Here is a 19,825-nt window from a genome sequence, read left to right on the forward strand (position 1 = left end):
GTTTTGGTTCTTATCTTCAAATCTCCCTTTTTGGTGGTTTGAGGGGCAAAACATGGGTAAGTAATGAAAACTAGCAAAAATAAGTGATAGCAAATGATACAAATACCACATTTATTTAGAAAAATAAACTTAAAATGTTTTTAGCTGGTACATTTTCCCATGAAGGACAGGTCACTGGCTATAAAAAAGCTATGCGTCAAATATGTTGTACAAATGCTTCCCCGCCACCTTTGTAATACACTGTCTATGTTCATTAGCAACATGTAAGAGATATGTCAATTTCTTGGTCATTACAATGATATAAAAATGTTTTAAAAACTAGATCCATTTTAATGTCTGCTTGCTGATGCTTTTCAAACATCTTAATCTTAAGGAAGGACAATTTGCCTTGTGAAAAACTTTCCAGCTGTGGAGGGAGAGATGGGCATTAAATGTTCTTCACTTTGAAGATTTGTTTGATTTTCTCTAGTAGCCCAAGAACTGCTTGCTATGGACTAAAATTCCATGTGGTCATCTGTGCAAATGATGACCTACATCATTTTCCCTGAATGGAAGTTACAGTGCAAACATTAGAAGTGCATTGAGATGCAATCTGTAACGGATGAATCATTTGGGTGGATGACAAGGTATAATAAACTTTCAAGCATGTCAGCGTCATTGGTCCTCTCCTATGGCTTTGAATTTGCACAAGGAATATCAAAGTTCTTCTCTTTCCACCCAAGATGATAATCTTTTGTTGAGAGCAAATGCATTTATTTTTCTGCAGTTGTTTAAGTGCTTCATAATTCATACTTTCATTTAGCTACATATATTTGAATACTTTTGGAACTCTGGCTGGACCACAGGATTACTGTTTGCTGTTCTTGATTTGTTAGAATTGAACTCCTTTAGTAACAGGCTTAGAGAGATAACTGTTTTTGTGGCAGAAAAGGTATGAACTCCTCCATCTTCTTTCTGTCAGAATGTACTTAAGGCTGTGGCTTTTATCAGGTCTTAACTCATAGCTTTTGGATATGAAGCCAGTGGTTTAATGCAAATTACACCGGTAATCCATTCTGCTCTGGCTCAAGGGTTTCCATGCTCTAAATAGGTCCAAGTTATTATAATCAAATCTGGCCTGTAAGAAATTGTAACATTGAATCTGTCATGGGAGAAACTGGCCAATATGCCTCCAAATGTTGACATTCCTTCCAGCCTAAAGGAGCTGCAAAAGAAAAAGAGAAAGAATGTTGTAACACCAATTTTATGTATATATTCTCATAATTACAGTTTCTTCTTTTCTTTTTAAGGATTTATATCCCAGCTTCCCCGCTGAAGCAGGCTCAGGGCGGCTCACAACAATTAAACTAAAACAATAAAACAACAGGTAAACATTGTAATTTAATAGTTAAGACAAGTTAAATAATTTAAAACAATTTAAAACAATTTTGGCGCTAGTATCAGTACTCTTAAAAACAGTACTCATATGAGTAAGATTTGCCGTTTTACAAAATTCTGTCAATTTAAGTAGTTTTATTTCTCACTGACGCCTCTGAGTTCCATGAGAAAAAGTAAATGAAATGCAATTTTAAACACCATCGAGATGGAACAAAATCTAATGTTATGATAAATAGGATGAGATTTAGTTCCTGCCCTAGTAGTGCCTTTATATTCAGTTATATTTGTTCAGAATGGTCTATGCAGACAGCAATGAAGGAGGGAGAAGCCTTCCCACTATAGCAGGGGTGGCCAACAGTAGCTCTCCAGATGTTTTTTGCCTACAACTCAAATCAGCCCCAGCCATTGGCCATGCTGACTGGGGCTGATGGGAGTTGTAGGCAAAAAACATCTGGAGAGCTACCGTTGCCCAACCCTGAACTATAGGAACTCAATACATCTCTCCATTCTAAAAATGTCTTCCAGATTGCACAGAGAAATATGTTTCTTACCCTTCCCCCCCCCCAAACATTCAAGAATCAGATGTGAAAAGGGGAGACGCTATGAAAAAGTAGGCTTGACTATGCAATCTACTTGTGGGGGAAACAATGACAAAAACTTTGAGGCTTATTTTTAGGGTGGCAGGTTGAAATCTCAGGGCCCTCAAAAAGCCTACATATTGGGTGACTGATTTTAAGAGGTCTTTGCATATTGACGTAGTAACTACTGCCTATGCAAGAATTTAACAATATTTTATATTTAGCATATAATTTTCATTTTTTTAATAAATATGTGATGAATATTTATTTATTTATTTATTCGGGATTAATATCCCGCCCTTCCCACAAGTGGCTCAGGGCGGCTTCCAACAATATCTTGTCAAAGCCATATATTTGTAACTACATACATTCACTGGTACCATATGATACAATTCCTTATATCTATCACTCGCACTATTAATCAATTCAACATCACTTGACAATGCTTCATAAAGAGCTTAAGATATGGCAATCCTATAGGAAAGACTTGGTTTTCTGCTGTCTGCCGAGAAAGCAAATAGACTGCAATTAGGAAGATTTTGGAAAATCCCTTGACAGCAGAGGCATGTGGTCCAGACCATGTGGTCCAGACCACTGTAACCTCAAGGCTAGAATATTAAAATTCTTACATGTGGAGCTGCCCTTGAAAACTGTTTGGAAACTTCTGCCAGTACAGAATGCTGCCACTACATTATTGACCAAATTATGCAAGTACAATCATATTGCACCTGTACTTTGGATACTGCATATGCTCCAAGACTTTTCACAGATATTACTTTTGATGATATTCCAGGCCATACATTACATAGATCAGGCACTTGATATGATTGAGTTGTTCAGTAAATAATATCAAGAGGTGATGGAGGTGGAAGCAATTTGCACTACTGTAAAATTATTCTGAAACAAATAATAAATTGAAACTATAAACACTTTCCCCTAAATGGCAAAAAAAAAAAAAAATTATCTGTGAAGAATCCCTGTAAAAATGACGTGATTCATGAGCATTCATAAGATGAGTGGATGCTACCCCTGGTTCTACAGTATAATTCTTACAACATTCTTCCTGATTGTTCGGATGATCTTACATTTTTTTCTGGAGCCACAGCATCTGTGATTGATACAGTGAACAAAACTCTCACCCAGGGCACCTGACTGTTCATTCCACACAACAGATTTACTCTTGACTGGGGTAGAGATAGCTGGCCAGAGAAGGATGTGTGTTAAACAGTTCACACAAACTCACACATACATGGCCCCTATGTATGACTATCTGCCCACTATCTGCTCAATGCAAGGAGCTCCTGGTCCTCAGGGAATGAGTTCATACCCTTGAGGCCGAGGTGACTGACCTGGAGAAGTAGAGACAGTCAGTTAGGCACTCGGAGAAGACTCTCGGGGACATGTTAGATGAGCCCCGCTCTGAACATGGCAGTCCCGTTGCTGCCAGGGAGCATGAGGGTCAAGAGGGAACAGGGCACCGGGCTGAGGATAGGGGGAATGCGCCCTCAGAAGGGACCTTGTCTTCAGTTGGTGAGCGGGAATCCTTTTGCACCAAGGAACCATCCCTAGGCAAGGAGGGGGGGGGGGGGTCTTGGTAGTTGGTGATTCGATCCTTAGGCAAGTAGACAGCTGGAAGGCAAAACTGCGTACTGACTGTATGGTAACTTGCCTGCCTGTGCAAAGGTGGCAGACATTACGCATGTAGTATATAGACTGTTCGACAGTGCTGGGGAGGAGCCAGTGGTCATGGTGCATGTTGGCACCAACAATGTGGGGAAATGCAGTCGTGAGGTCCTGGAGGAAAAAATTAAGCTGCTAGGCAGGAGACTTAAGGCCAGCAACTCCGAGGTAGCCTTCTCAGAAGTGCTACCTGTTCCACGTGCAGGGCTGGAGAGACAGGCACAAATTAGAAGTCTCAATATGTGGATGAGACGATGGTGTAAGGAGGAAGGGTTTAAGTTTGTTAAACACTGGGATGCTTTCTGGAACAAGCGGGATCTGTACAAAAGAGACGGTCTCCACTTGTCCCAAGATAGAACAAGGCTGCTGGCGCTTAAAATAAAAAAGGTGGCAGAACAGTTTTTAAACTAAATCTTGGGGGAAAGCCGACAAAAGATGAAATGTCTCTGCTTCGGGAGGACTCATCTCAAAGAGATGAAGGGTTAGCTGTTACTTTTCTACCGGGTAATGGATCAGAGTTGTCCACTGAGATGGTGACAAACAGTATGGAGTGTCTGCCAAAGTCTCGAGGTGGCAGGAGGAAGGCTGCAGGCCTAGCTTGCCTGGGAAATTATAGATGTTTGTACGCAAATGCTAGAAGTGTTCAAAGTAAAATTGGTGAGTTGGAATGTTTAAGTTGGGAGAAAACGTAGACATTGTGGGAATTTCAGAAACTTGGTGGAATGAGGAGAATCAGTGGGACAAGGTGATTCCTGGATATAAGTTATATCGGAAGGATAAGGAGGGATGGGTTGGAGGTGGGGTGGCTCTGTATGTCAGAGAAGGCATACGGTCCAGTAAGACTGAGGTCAGAGATTAGATTCCCTTCTAGAAATGCTTTGGGTTGAAATAGAGGGCCCCAAAGGAAATTTAACTATGGGAGCTTGTTATCGCCCACCAAATCAAAAGATAGAGGACAATTATAATATGATGGAAGGTTAAAAATAGTGGTTAGACGTGAAAACTGTGTCGTCATAGGTGATTTTAATTACCCGCATATTGATTGGGTCAATATATGATCTGGTCGAAACAAAGAGATTGAGTTTCTAGATGCTCTCAATCACCGTGCTATGGAGCAGATGGTCTCTGAACCTACCAGGGCTGGGGTGATCCTGGATTTGGTCCTAAGTAATGCCCAAGACTTGGTAAGAGATGTAATAGTGATCGCACCACTTGGGAGCAGTGACCATAATGTTATTGATTTCACCGTTTGTATAAATAGAGAGTTGCCCCAAAAGACCGGCACAACCACGTTTAACTTTAAAAGGCTAAATTCTCTGAAATGAGGAGGCATGTGAAGAGGAAACTGAAAGGAAAGGAAAATACAGTCAAAACCCTTGGGAAAGCTTGGAGGCTATTTAAAACTACAATCTTAGAAGCTCAGATAAAATATATACCACAAGTTAGGAAAGGCAGAAACAGTTCTAAGAAAAGGCCTGCATAGTTAACAAACAAAGTAATGGAAGCTGTAAAGGGTAAGAAGGACTCCTTTAAGCGGTGGAAAGCTAGTCCAAATGAGATTAATAAAAGGGAACACAGGATGTGGCAAATCAAATGCAAGACTGTGATCAGGCAGGCAAAAAGGGACTATGAGGAGCATATTGCAAAAAACATAAAAGACCAACAATAAAAATTTCTTCAAATATATTAGGATGGAGCAGGAAACCAGCCAGGGAGGCAGTGGGGCCCTTGGATGACCAAAGCGGTCAAAGGATTACTGAAGGAGGATAGGGAAATGGCTGAGAAGCTGGATGCATTTTTTGCCTCCGTCTTCACTGTGGAAGATGAGAAGTGTTTGCCCGCTCCAGAACCACTTATTTTGGAAGGGGTGTTGAAAGACCTGAGTCAGATTGAGGTGACAAGAGAGGAGGTCCTACAACTGATAGATGAATTAAAAACTAATAAGTCAGCAGGTTCGGATGCCATACATCCAAGAGTTCTGAAAGAACTCAAAGTTGAACTTGTGGATCTTCTGAAAAAATATGTAATCTTTCATTGAAATTGCCTCCATTCCTGAGGACTGGAAGGTAGCAATGTCACCCCCATCTTTAAAAAGGGTTCCAGAGGAGATCCGGGAAACTACAGGCCAGTCAGTCTGACATCAATACCGAGAAAGTTGGTAGAAACCATTATCAAGGACAGAATGAGTAGGCACATTGATGAACACGAGTTATTGAGGAAGACTCAGCATGGGTTTTGTAAGGGAAGAATTGCCTCACTAACCTGTTATATTTCTTTGCGGGGGTGAGCAAACATGTGGACAAAGGAGACCCGATAGATATTGTTTACCTTGACTTCCAGAAAGCTTTTGATAAAGTTCTTCATCAAAGGCTCCTTAGTAAGCTTGAGAGTCATGGAAGAAAAGGACAGGTCCTCTTGTGGATCAAAAACTGGCTAATTAATAGGAAGCAGAGAGTGAGTATAAATGGGCAGTCTTTGCAGTGAAAGACAGTAAGCAGTGGAGTGAAACAGGGCTCAGTACTGGGTCCCATGCTCTTTCACTTGTTCATAAATGATTTGGAGTTGAGAGTAAGCAGTGAAGTGGCCAAGTTTGTAGATGACACTAAATTGTTCAGGGTTGTGAGAACCAGAGAAGATTGTGAGGCACTCCAAAGGGATCTGTAGAGGCTGGGTGAGTGGGCGTCAACATGGCAGATGAGGTTCAATGTGGCCAGGTGCAAAGTAATGCATATTGGGGCCAAGAATCCCAGCTACAACTACAAGTTGATGGGGTGTGAACTGGCAGAGACTGACCAAGAGAGAGATCTTGGGGTCGTGGTAGATAACTCACTGAAAATGTCAAGACAGCGTGCAATTGCAATAAAAAAGGCCAATGCCATGCTGGGAATTATTAGGAAGGCAATTGAAAACAAATCAGCCAGTATCCTAATGCCTCTGTATAAATCGATGGTGCGGTCTCATTTGGAATAATGTGTGCAATTCTGGTCACCGCACCTCATAAAGGATATTATAGCATTGGAGAAAGTCCAGAAAAGGGCAACTAGAGTGATTAAAGTTTTCCCTATGAAGAAAGGTTAAAATGCTTGGGGCTCTTTAGCTTTGAGAAACGTCGATTGTGGGGTGACATGATAGAGGTTTACAAGATTATGCATGGGATGGAGAAGGTAGAGAAAGAAGTACTTTTCTCCCTTTCTCACAATACAAGAACTTGTGAGCATTCGATGAAATTGCTGAGCAGTCAGGTTAGAATGGATAAAAGGAGGTACTTCTTCACCCAAAGGGTGATTAACATGTGGAAATCACTGCCACAGGAGATGGTAGCAGCTACAAGCATAGCCAGCTTCAAGAGGGGGTTTGATAAAAATATGGAGCAGTGGTCCATCAGTGGCTCTTAGCCACAATGTTTGTGTGGGTATATGTATATGTGTGTATATGTATATGTGTGTGTATATATATATATATATAAATTTTTTCGCCACTGTGTGACACGGAGTGTTGGACTGGATGGGCCATTGGCCTGATCCAGCATGGCTTCTCTTATGTTCTTATGTCAGTTTGGCCCATATGGAAATTGGCCAGCTTCTGGGCAGTAGGGGGTTGCAGGCTCCTCTTCGGGGGGATGGGGCTTTCCTTCTCCCTATGGGGTGGTCCCTTTTGCTGCCATGCCTTTTGGAGATGTGGCATTACCTTTAGGTGATCATTTGTTGCTTGCAATGAAGGATAAGATCCTAAAGGGAGAGTATGTTGATATTTTCTCCCTCCTGTTCCATGAGCTGGAGAAAAAAGATAAAGAGGATTTGGACGGCAAAGAGAAAGAGAAGTTGAAGAAGTGGAAGGTGGATCAAACTTGGGCCAATTGGCTGCCCGGGTTTTTTATATATGCTGGCGTTATTGCACACGGCCAGCCTTGGCGGGCGGCTGCACTTATCCAGTATATGTATATAATTTATAAAGGGTATACGATGTTTAGTGGGCCAGCTTGGATTCAATATGATGAGGAATTCAGGATGAGGGCAGCTTTGTACCCTTCCCTTCAGTGGGATCGCATCCACCAGCAGTTGTGGCTTCAGGTCATGTCCCCGGCCTAATTTGGGTGACCGCTCTGAGAATGGTCATTTGGTTGCTAAGACATCCGCTACTTCTGCTTTGTCATCCTCTTCCCGCAGTTCTGCGGGGCAGGCAGTTCAACCCTGCTTGCTTTGCTGGGAGTTTGGCTCCCAATGAGTGTGCAGTAGGAAAGCTTGTCAGTTCAAGCATGAATGTCCCATGTGTGGTGGCCCGCACTCATTTAGCAACTGCCCCAGAGTCCAGCCACGTAAAGGCCAAAAGAGACAAGGTGGGGGTGGGAGTACTTCCCAAGCTGGAAAAGGGGCCCAGTTCAATAAAGGTGGGACCTCTTGAGCAGTGGCTGCATAAGTACCCGCAAAAGGCGGACAGAGTTTACTTGTTAAATGGTTTCATGTTTGGTTTTAGAATTCCTTTTCAGGGTCCCCGGGTCGCATTTTGGTCTTGGAACCTTAGTTTTGTTAAACGTTTAGAGCATGTAGTGAAGGATAAGATTGCCAAGGAGTTAGCAGAGGGCAGGATTTTGGGCCCATTCCTTAATCCTCCAGTGCCTAACCTTAGGGTTTCGCCTTTGGGAGTGGTGCCAAAAAAGGCGCCTGGTGAATTTTGTTTGATTCACCACCTTTCCTACCCCAAGGGTTCGTCAGTTAATGATGGGATTCCTGAGTAATTATGCTCAGTTAGGTATACCAGCTTTGATCAGGCTGTAGGCATTGTTCGACACTGTGGTAAGGGGGCAGAGTTGGCTAAATGTGATATTAAGTCTGCGTTTCGCCTTCTCCCTGTCCATTTGGCTGATTTTAAGCCTTTAGGTTTTTCCTTTGAAGGGAAATTTTACATGGACAGAGCTTTGCCAATGGGCTGTTCTATCTCATGTGCAGCTTTTGATTGTTTCAGCCCGTTCTTGGAATGGGCTGTTCGTGAAAAAGTTGGTTTGCAGGATGTTGTTCATTATTTGGATGACTACCTCTTTGTGGGTCCTGCAGGGACTGGGCGTTGTGCACAGTTGCTGTCTGGCTTCATTGAGCTGGCTTCAGAACTGGGGGTTCCGTTGGCTAAAGAGAAACCGGAAGGCCTGGCCCAAAAACTTATCTTCTTGGGGACTGAGGTGGACACCCTGGAGCAATTGTCCAGAATACCTTTTCAGAAAGTGGCAGATTTAAGGAATAGGATTAATGTCTTCCTTTTTAAGCGAAAGGTCATATTGCTTGAGCTCCAGCAGCTGGTTGGGCATCTTAACTTTGTTTGCAAAGTGGTTGGTCCTGGTCGGGCTTTTCTTCATAGGCTATGTGATGCTATGGCAGGCCTGTGGTTGCCTCAGCATAGGACTAGGGTTACCAGCAGCATGCGGGAGGATTTGAGGGTATGACAGGAATTTTTGGAATCCTTTAATGGGATTTCTTTTTGGAGAGAGGACATGAGGCTTGAGGCGGAGCTTCAGGTCATGTCTGATGCTGCTGGATCTTTAGGTTTTGGGGTTTATTTCCGTGGACATTGGTGCGTGGATGTATGGCCAGATTCATGGATTCAAGCGGGGGGTGAACCGAGATCTCACATTTCTCGAGTTCGTTCCCATTCTGGTTGCAGTTTGGCTGTGGGAGAGTTACATGGACAATCGCACAGTTCATTTTTGGTGCGATAACATGGCTGTGGTCCATGTCATTAGTTCCCTTTCATCCAAATCTCAACGGGTTATGAGACTGTTGAGGGCCTTTACTCTGCGCTGTCTGCGGCTTAACATACTGTTTTTGGCCAAGCATATTCCTGAGGTAAATAACGGTGCGGCTGATGCTCTCTCTCGCAAACAGATGGAGAAGTTCAGTCAGTTCGCCCCAGATGCCGATCATGAGCCAGTGATAATGCCCCAGGAGCTATGGCTGATTGGAGAGCTGAGGCCTGCAGAGCGATAGGCCTTGCCATTGCACCAGGAAGTTTTAGGAATGTGCTGTGCGGCAGTTTGAGGACTTTAGGGCTGAGGTAGGGTATTGCATTGTTTGGCCCCTCCCAGTGGAGCAGTTGCTGCACTACTGCGTTTTTTTAAAAGGTAAGGGATTGGCCGGGCGACCATTAGGGGATGCCTGTCTGCTTTGGCTTTTGCTAGCAAAGCGTTGGGACATAAGGAGGAAACAACAGACTTTTGACTTTGAAAGATGCTTGAGGGGTGGTACAGAGAGGCTGGGCCTAGTCCCGACACAAGGAATCCTATTTCCCCTTTGATTCTTAGGAGCTTGAAGGGGGTTTGGAGCACAGTGTGTGCATCTTATTTTCAGTCCGCACTGTTTCATGCGGCTTTGTTGGTGGCCTTTTTGGGGCCTTTAGGATCAGTGAGTTAGTGGCAAGTTCCAGAAATGATGTTTCTGGTAAGGCTTTGTCACTTTGGGACCTGAGGTTAGTGGAGGGTAAGGCGGTTCTTACTGTCCGATGCTCTAAGACTGATCAGCATAGCAATGGGACCGTATTGGAGCTGGGCACATGTTCTGAGCATGAGCTGTGCCCAGTTTCCACTTTGGCTGCTTATTTGGCAGTACGGGGGAACAACAAGGGGTTTTTGTTTTGTCATCCTAATGGCAGCCCACTGACAAAGCATCAGTTTTGGGCTGTGACTTCTCGGGCTTTAACTAAGCTGGGTTTGTCTGGAGTGCAGTTTGGTACCCACTCCTTTAGAACTGGGGCGGCCTCTACAGCTGCTTTCCTGGGATATCCTTCTTCCTCCATTCAATGCCTGGGCCGTTGGCGGTCACTGGCTTATAAATCTTATGTTTGTCCTTTGCTCAGTTCTTAGCTTTGTTTGTTTGCAGTTGGAATGTTATGGTTTTGTTTCTAGTTTGACTGTTCTTTCTTTTTAGATGCTGTTGTTCCTGGCCAGAGGAGCTGAGTTCTCATCTGTGGGCCCAGCTATGTGTTTTGGGCTGCACATCAGGCTCAGAGAACTTCGGTCGAATCTCAGTTGCGACTCAGCCAATATATTACAATCGAATGGCGGCGGCGCCGGGGTCTTCAGTAGCCCGGCCTGCTGTCATTGTTATTTTGTGGGAATGTGGGCCCTTCTCCTCAGGTTTTAATCATTCATCTGGGGGGGGGGGGATGATCTCGGGCTGGTAAAAGGCAAGGCTTTGGTCCTGCAGGCATGAGAGGATTTTGAGCACATCAGGGAGAGATGGCCAGGGACCATCATAATTTGGTCAGCCATGATTCCCCTCGTGGTTTGGCATAGTGCTTGGGATCCCGCAGGTATCTAGAGGGTCCGTTACAAAGCTAATAAAGACATTCGGAAGGCATTGGAAGGGGGGTTGGGCCACTTTCTGCCCCACCCGGGTATTTCTACGAAATTTCCTGACCTCTACAGAGGGGATGGGGTGCATCTCTCTTAAAAAGGTAATCTGCTTGAGAGATCTCCGGCAAGGGCTGTGGGTGGCTTTGGGCCTCCCAGTGGGTGCTAAGCCCTAAGTAGAGACTTGGCCTTAGTCATGGCAGGTTTTACTGGGTTTATGGTGCTATGTGGCTAGGGGAGGACCAGAAAGCATCCCCATTTAGGAGAGTTAGGGGTCTTGCAGGATCAACCTTTGGGTTTTCATGACCCGGGGTGGGTGAATGCAGACCGTCCTGGAGGCTCAACTAGAGGGTGCCTTCCACTGAGACATGTGTCTGGGAGTTGGGCCCTCTAAGGCATGCCTCCCTGCTGGGCCGGCCTGGCGGGAGCTGTGACACACAGCTACGGCTGGGGGGCCAGGTATCTCGCCCGCTAATGGCAGGGGAGTGGTCTGTTGAGATTCCTGGCCCTGATCAGGCCGCAGTTCTAGTTGCCCTTGCCATTTTTTCTATTCATATTTAATAAAGTGGCGCTTAGTTATACCAATGCCTTGTGTCCGACTCTTCATTCCAACTTGGGGGGCAAACCTTAAGACAATCAATGTATTTATTCCCAACACCTCCTGAAGGAAGGGTGTAGATGAAATATGCCGCACTTTTGATACTCTCATAATCTTGAAAACTACCAGGAATCCTGGATGCAATCTACCTGGATTAAAACATGCTGACTCTGCAAGTTTTAGAATGTTGCTAGAACTCTTTGGATCAGAAAGTAAATGTGCATTTGTTACACCTCAGTTATTATCATTAATAATGAATAGTCTGTAATTGGACCTTAGTTAAAAATTCTGTTGATGCAGGGAGCTAAGAGAGAATCCAGAGCACGTCTCTGCAGCTATATTGGTTCTTTCTATCTACTAGAGGAATTTAAAAGGTAGCAGTTTTTTTTTCCTTCAACAAAATAAGGAACTTGGACTCCCAGTACAAAACAGAATTTCAAAATTTCAAAAGTAACTGGTGATCTGTTGCTTAAAAACTGTGTTTAAATTGATATAGAAAGAATAAATAAAGGAATTATTTATTATGAAATAATTTGATATTGCAATTAATTTGTTGAACTGGTGGGTATGACAAATGTTTATTGAACTAAAAAGGCTGTTAATTAATTCAATACGATGCTGCAATAATGCTGTTATCTGTAACAAATACATTCTTGAATTACTATATTTTACAGCACTCCAGGTTACACAACTTTTACTTTTTGTTCCTGTTCACACAGTGTGTTGAGTCCATGTTAAACTGACCCGGTTTTGTTCCAAATATCTTTGTTCCAGATCTTATCGATCAGACTGCCATGCTGCAATTTGAATCACTCTGCAGTGAAACCATCTTCTGCCATCCACACAATGGCACCATGCAGTTCTTTTTTTCTCCTTTTACGTGCATTATGCGCATGCACACATATGTGCATATGCACACATGCACATAGGTTAATACATTATGTGGTTATGCAGTTATGCGCATATCGCTAAGTAGTAAAAAAAATGGTGACCGTAAACCAGATGTCTGAGGCTCCTTTTGCTCCGGGACAGCCTTCAGATATCTGGAAGTTGGTCGAAAATTATCCAGACGGGGAAACTACAAGGTGAAACCAGAGAACTCAAAAAACACTGCAAAGGAGCAGGTAACAAAATACTCCAGTTCTGAGAAGGATTGGGGGAGGCTACTATGAGTTAATACCAGAAGGCAGATGTTGCTGTCTGATCAGCCGCTTTTAATCTGGTATGAAACAGCAGCAACAACTGATTATACTGTGTGTCTGAACAGCCCCTTTGTGTGACATGCAGTTAATTTACTTAATCTAAGAAATGTCTATATACACAAAAAAAAAAAATAGAAAGTTTTGAAGATTTCTATAAAGTTTGCTGTCATTTCTGATAGTTTCCCTTTCTCATTCAAAACGCAGTATGCCACTTTCTCATGCAAAATCTATTTTTGCATGTTGTTTTTAACAAAATATCGTGGCTATAGAAAATGATCCATATTATTGAAGGAATAAGGTTCTAGTGTTAACTTTTAAAGCCCTTAATGGTCTGAACTCTGATATCTATGGGACCGCCTCTACTGTTACAACCCCTCTGCACTCTCTTCTGTCATCCTCTAGGGGTGTCTTGTAGATACCCCAGAATAGCTTGGTTAGCTGTCACCAGGGGAAGGGCTTTCCCAGTTGTGGCCCCTACCTGTGGAATGCATTCTCAGGTGACACCCATGCCCTGCCATTCTTGGTTAGTTTCCACAGGCCATGCAAGGCCAAATTATTTAAGTAGGCCTTATTTATTCATTTATTTCTGGAATTTCTATCCCACCCATCCCACCAAGGCAGGCTCAGGGTGGGTTATAAAATAATACATATACAATAAAATCATAAAATTATCACTTATCAATATATAAAAATTATACTATCTTATAGTAGTAATATATAATTATTAAAAACAACTTTGGAGGGTAATTCACATGCTTTAGTTGTTTTTGTTAGTGGTATGATGCTAGCTACATGCTTTAATAGTTTAACATTTAAATGTTAATATTTTATATTTGTTATCTGTTTTATGTTGTTTATACTTTATTTGTATAATATATATCATATATGTTGTAAATCACCGTGAGACACTTTGGGTGGGCAGAAACTATATATATAGTTTGTATATATGCCAATTACAACTCTCTCTCTCTCTCTCGGCTTGACTTCGCGAACAAAGATTTAAGAAGGGTGCAGTAGTCCACATCTGCTGCAGGCTCGCTGGTGGCTAACAAGATCAATGCGGGACAGGCAGATCCGGCCACAGTGGCTGCAGGGAAAAGTATGATTTGGGGTTGGTGCTGTAGCAGTACGATTCTTCCTCAATCTCCTTTTGTCCTCAAGACCAGCTATGCGTGCGTTCTCAAAGGAAGAGACAGCCTGGTGGATGGTGCGCCTCCATGCTTTGTGATCTGAGGCTAGGTCAGACCACTGGTGATGGTTGATGCGACAGGTGCCAAGGGATTACTTCAAGGAGTCCTTGTACCTCTTCTTTGGTGCCCCTCTATTTTGATGGCCGGTGGAAAGTTCGCCATACAGACCAATCTTGGGAAGGCGGTGATTTTCCATCCTAGAAATATGCCCTGCCCAGCGCAGCTGCGTCTTCAACAGCAGTGCCTCAATGCTTGTAACCTCCGCCCTCTTGAGGACTTCATTGTTGGTCACAAAGTCACTCCAGTGGATGTTGAGGATGGTGCGAAGGCAGCGCTGATGAAAGCGCTCAAGGAGTCGCAGGTGATGACGGTATAAAACCCACGATTCGGAGCCGTAGATGAGGGTTGTCATCACAACCGCTTTGTAAACATTGATCTTTGTGCCTTTTTTCAGATGTTTGTTGCTCCACACTCTTTTGTGCAGTCGGCCAAAGGCACGGTTTGCCTTTGCCAGCCTGTTGTCAATCTCCTTGTCCATCTTGGCATCTGAGGAGATGATGCACCCCAGGTAGCTGAACTGCTGGACTGTCTTCAGAACTGATTCACCCACAGTGATGCAGGGAGGGTGATAATCTTCCTGGGGTGCAGGCTGGTGGAGAACTTCTGTCTTCTTCAGACTAACTTGTAGGCCGAATAGCTTGGCAGCCTCTGCAAAGCAGGATGTCATATGCTGCAGAGCTGATACCGAGTGGGAGACGAGTGCAGCATCATCAGCAAACAGTAGCTCTCGGATGAGTTTTTCCATTGTCTTGGAGTGAGCCTTTAGTCGCCTCAGGTTGAACAGGCTGCCATCGGTGCGATAGCGGATGTAGACACCATCGTCATCATCTAGATCTACTGCGGCTCTTTGAAGCATCATGCTAAAGAAGATCGTAAAGAGAGTTGGCGCGAGAACACAGCCTTGCTTTACACCTGTGCCTATTGGGAAGGGCTCCGAGAGGTCGTTGCAGTGTCTGACTTGGCCTCGCTGGTCTTCATGTAGCTGGATGATCATGCTGAGGAACCTTGGGGGACATCCTAAACGTTCCAAGATTTACCACAGGCCTTTCCTGCTAACGGTATCGAAAGCTTTGGTAAGGTCGACAAATGTCACATATAGACCCTTGTTCTGTTCCCTGCATTTCTCTTGGAGCTGCCTGAGAACAAATACCATGTCGGTGGTGCTCCTGTTAGCTCTGAAGCCGCACTGGCTCTCTGGGAGGAGTTCTTCTGCAATGGTGGGCACCAGTCTGTTCAGGAGTATTCTGGCAAGGATTTTGCCTGCGATGGAGAGCAGGGTTATCCCTCGGTAGTTGGAGCAGTCTGACTTTTCCCCTTTGTTCTTGTGTAGAGTGATGATGATTGCATCGCGAAAGTCCTGTGGTAGTTTGCCTTGTTCCCAGCAGGTGACAAGTACTTTGTGAAGTGTGCTATGTAGTATGTGCCCCCATGCTTCCAGATCTCTGGTGGGATTCCATCAACTCCTGCTGCCTTGCCACTTTTCAGTTGCTTGATGGCTTTAACAGTCTCTTCTAGGGTGGGGATCTCATCCAACTCTGTTTTCACTGGTTGAAGTGGGGTGAGGTGGATTGCTGAATCTTGAACTACGCGGTTGGCACTGAAGAGAACCTGAAAATCCTCCGACCACCGGTTCAGTATGGATGCCTTGTCTGTGAGGAGCACTTGGCCGTCTGCACTACGCAAGGGACTCTGAGTCTGATATGATGGGCCATATACTGCCTTCAGGGCTTCGTAGAACCCTCTTAAATCACCAGTGTCTGCACACAGCTGGGTTCTCTCTGCAAGCTTGGTCCACCACTCGTTCTGAATGTCTCGAAGCTTGCGCTGGAGGTTGCTACATGCAGCGCGAAAGATTGCTTTTTTCCCGGGACAGGAGGGCTGAGCAAGATGTGGTTGGTAGCCAGATCTCTTTTTCGCTAGTAATTCTTGGATCTCTTGATTGTTCTTGTCAAACCAGTCCTTGTTCTTCCTTGTGGAGAACCCGAGGACTTCTTCAGAGATCAACAGGATGGTAGCCAGAAAGGCGGCTCTCAGCCTTTGACTTACCCGACCAGTAGAGAGTATAGCCAGCACCATGTTCTTGAAGACTACCTTCCTCAGGGAAACGGACCTCACTGAGAGCTGCTATGTCAATAATCAACCTGAGAAGTTCGTGGGCAACTAGAGCAGAGCGTCGTTCAGGGCGACCACTGTCTACTGTGTCAAGCATGGTTCTGATGTTCCAACACACAAGCTTTTAGTCTTTGCACACTTTGTGAGGCAGGTGCATGCCTTTTCTTTGTTGTTATTTTTTGACCGCAAGTAAGGATGCCCATTGACCGCGGCTAGCCAACTGGGGTGGGGGAGATGAGCTTTGTTTAGGCCACCTTTTCTAGGCCCCTCTCTGTGTGGAGCAAGCAGTGCTGTCCCTAGATAAGGCTGCTTGGTCGTTCAGGGTGCTGCCGAAAAATGCTTTTGTCTCCGGGTCAGCATCAGGCGACCAATACCCTGAACCGCCTACATGCAGGATCGGGACTGCGGCTTCCAGTGGCATCTTTCACCTGCCGTTTCGCCCCTTGCCCATCGCTGCAGGACTTGGTGTGTTGTGGGTTGTGGATGTGGATATGCCCTTCAGGCCTGCACAGAGGAATTTTTAGGTGAAGCACAGTGTGCGCGGTACTGGCTCCACGCTTTCACTTTGGGGTCATCTGCCATGGCCCAGTAAGCCGGGACGCCGGCAGCGAGTCCTCCAGGTGGTAGGTGTTACATTAACAAGCTCTATCTGCCTGGGTTTGATGTTAGAGTTTTCCTTCTCTTGGCTGGAGAGGTTGGTGAGCCCAGCCTGCCCATCCGGTTATACCGCCGGACATTCGGTCGCACCATAGTAAGTAAGTAAGTAAGTAAGTAAAGTAAGTAAAATTTTATTTATATCCCGCCCTCCCCCACCAAGCAGGCTCAGGGCGGCTAACAACAGCAAAATAACAATACATTTAACAAAACATTAAATTAACCCCAAACCGATTAATACATTAGTTAAAACAGTTACTAAGTCTAAAAACATTAAGTTAGATCTGACAGTACCGTTATTAATCGACACTATGCCTGTCAGTTTGTGTAATGATGGCGGATCTTCAGACTGGACCATTTTGATGTTTCTTTGTGGACTTGGTCAGCCGTTCATGAATGCCTGTTTGAAAAGGGTGGTCTTGCAGGCCCTGCGGAACTGATCAAGGTTCCGCAGGGCCCGCACCTCCTCTGGGAGTTGATTCCACAAGGAAGGGGCCGCGGTAGAGAAGGCCCGTGCATAGGTAGTCCGAAGTTTAACTTCTTTTGGCCCAGGGGTGGTCAATCTGTTTTTACCTACTGACCTCAGTGCTCTCTGGGGCTCATACGGGGAGAGACGGTCCCTCAGGTAGGTCGGTCCTTGGCCATATTGGGCTTTAAAGATAATCACCAGCACTTTGTACTGGACCCGGTATACAATCGGCAGCCAGTGTAGTTTGCGTAGCCCCGGCCGTATATGCTCCCATCTTGGGAGGCCAAGCAGCAGCCTGGCCGCCGCGTTCTGCACTAGCTGCAATCTCCGGGTCCGGCAGAGAGGCAGCCCCATGTAGAGGGCGTTACAGTAGTCCAATCTTGAGGTGACCATCGCATGGATCACCGTTGCTAGGTCCCGGCGCTCTAGGAAAGGGGCCAACTGCCTCGCCCGCTTCAGATGAAAAAATGCTGACTTGGCAGTGGCTGTTATCTGGGCCTCCATTGATAATGAAGGCTCCAGTAAAACACCCAAGCTCTTTACCCGCTGCGCTGCCTTCAGCGGCGCACCGTCAAAGGTCGGGAGAGATATTTCCTTCCCCAGAGCGCCACGACCCACACAGAGAACCTCTGTCTTCGCTGGGTTCAGCTTCAGCCCACTCAGCCTAAGCCATGTTGCAACAGCCTGTAGGGCCTGATCTAGGCTCCCCGGGGCAGAGGCGGGCCGGCCGTCCATTAGCAGATAGAGCTGGGTGTCATCTGCATATTGATGGCAACCCAGCCCAAACCTCCGGACAATCTGGGCAAGACGGCGCATATAGATGTTAAATAACATCGGGGAGAGAACTGCTCCCTGGGGCACCCCACAATCTAGTGTGCGCCTCTGGGATCGTTCACCCCCAATTGCCACCCTTTGTCCCCGACCCATGAGGAAGGAGGAAAGCCATTGTAAGGCCAACCCCCTAACCCCTATGTCGGCGAGGCGGTGGATCAGCAGCCGATGGTCGACTGTGTCAAATGCAGCCGACAGATCTAATAACATCAGCACTGCCACACCACCTCGATCCAGTTGCCGTTGGAGGTCATCTACTAAGGCGACCAGAACCGTCTCTGTCCCGTGGCCTGGCCGAAAACCAGACTGGCATGGATCTAGGACAGAAGCGTGGCAAACTCTGTGAGAAACGGGGGGGGGGGGACCAGCGGGAAGGTGTTGCCATGGATGCAGTAATGTGGGAGAGGCCATTGCAGTGACCATCTGCCAGGCATAGCCGGACAGTGACCACGCGGCGTTCACTACACCGGGAAAGGAGAGGCTATGTATTGCGCATACACTTTCCCTGGGGAGGCAGGATACTCAAGAGGGAGCCCACCCCTCCCCCCCAATTACAACTATATATATGCCAACTATACATATTATATATGCCAACTATATATATGCCAAATTGCAACCCTATAAAAGTCAACTATATATACGTCAAATTACAACTATAGTAGCAAAATATTTGTTAGTGAAAATATTAATACAGAAATCTTTGTTTTTAAGTGAAAGTACTAGAATGATCTAAAAGTTACCATATCAAGCCTAACAAAAGGCTATCAGGTCAAGTCTAAATATATTTAAAATTCTGTGTCCCACATTTAGATGAATTAGGTGAAGTAATAGACCATTCCACTGTAGAATTAAGCATGCTTAATCCTAACAGTTACAACAGCAATCTAATACTAGAAGCCACTTTTGATATCATAGAGCAAACTGGCCAAAGTCAAGGTTTTCAGATAAGCTTTTAAGTCTGTTTATTTAAAAAACAAAACAAAAATTGTTTCAAGACAGTTCTAATATTTTTATATTTAAAAGACAGTCATGATAAAAAGTCCATAAAATGCACAAAACCATAAAAAACCCCCCAATCACTGTGATTTATGGCTATTATGTGATTGTGTCTTTTTTTGGGGGGGGGTTTACAATGTGATCCCAATTTGTTTTTCAAATCTATACAATAGCTGCAAAAATATTCTTTATCGAAAAATGCCAGAAAATAGTAAAAAACTATCAACATCTTGTCAAAGATCAATTGTCAGGGCAATCAAGGTAGATTCAGTTCCAAAATGGGATAGAATGGGATTAGCTTTGGGCCTGATAATCCATTTCATTCAAGAAAGCTTGGCTTTGTGCAATCAAGAATGGCATATGTGCTGCTAGCAGACAGCAGATCTTCTGGATTCAGGAAGAGCGTTTTCAGTAGGGGCATCATGATGACTAAATAGAACTGAAGTCCAGTGGCATCTTAAACATTAGCAACACTTATTCCAAAACAAAGTTTGAGTGCATTGGCATATTTAAGACCAACAAAGTTTTGTTCTGGGTATAAGTTTTGAGTGCATGCACACTTTCTTCAGATCTGTGTGCACATGAAAGCTTATACCCAGAATAAAACTTTGTTCGTCTTAAAGGTACCTCTGGACTTAACCTTTGTTCTGTTGCTTCAGACAGCTACCCACTTGAACATTTATTCCAGTATGTGCTTTCATGAGTCAGATCTCATTTACTCATGAAAACTTATGCTGGAATA

The 19,825-nt window shown here is 44.7% G+C and overlaps 1 protein-coding gene across 1 annotated transcript in view; it reads right to left on the reverse strand.

Moving 5' to 3' along the window:
- Nucleotides 1–235: 235 nt before the first annotated feature.
- PRR16 (proline rich 16) overlaps nucleotides 236–19,825 on the reverse strand; it is a 314,849-nt gene continuing 295,259 nt past the window's right edge. Inside the window, exon 3 of the transcript XR_009555264.1 lies at nucleotides 236–1,204. The gene's annotated coding sequence lies outside the window, so the exon portion shown is untranslated. The remainder of the gene's footprint in view (nucleotides 1,205–19,825) is intronic.

This window comes from Heteronotia binoei, chromosome 4 (genome assembly GCF_032191835.1).
Source record: "Heteronotia binoei isolate CCM8104 ecotype False Entrance Well chromosome 4, APGP_CSIRO_Hbin_v1, whole genome shotgun sequence".
Taxonomy (NCBI): domain Eukaryota; kingdom Metazoa; phylum Chordata; class Lepidosauria; order Squamata; family Gekkonidae; genus Heteronotia; species Heteronotia binoei.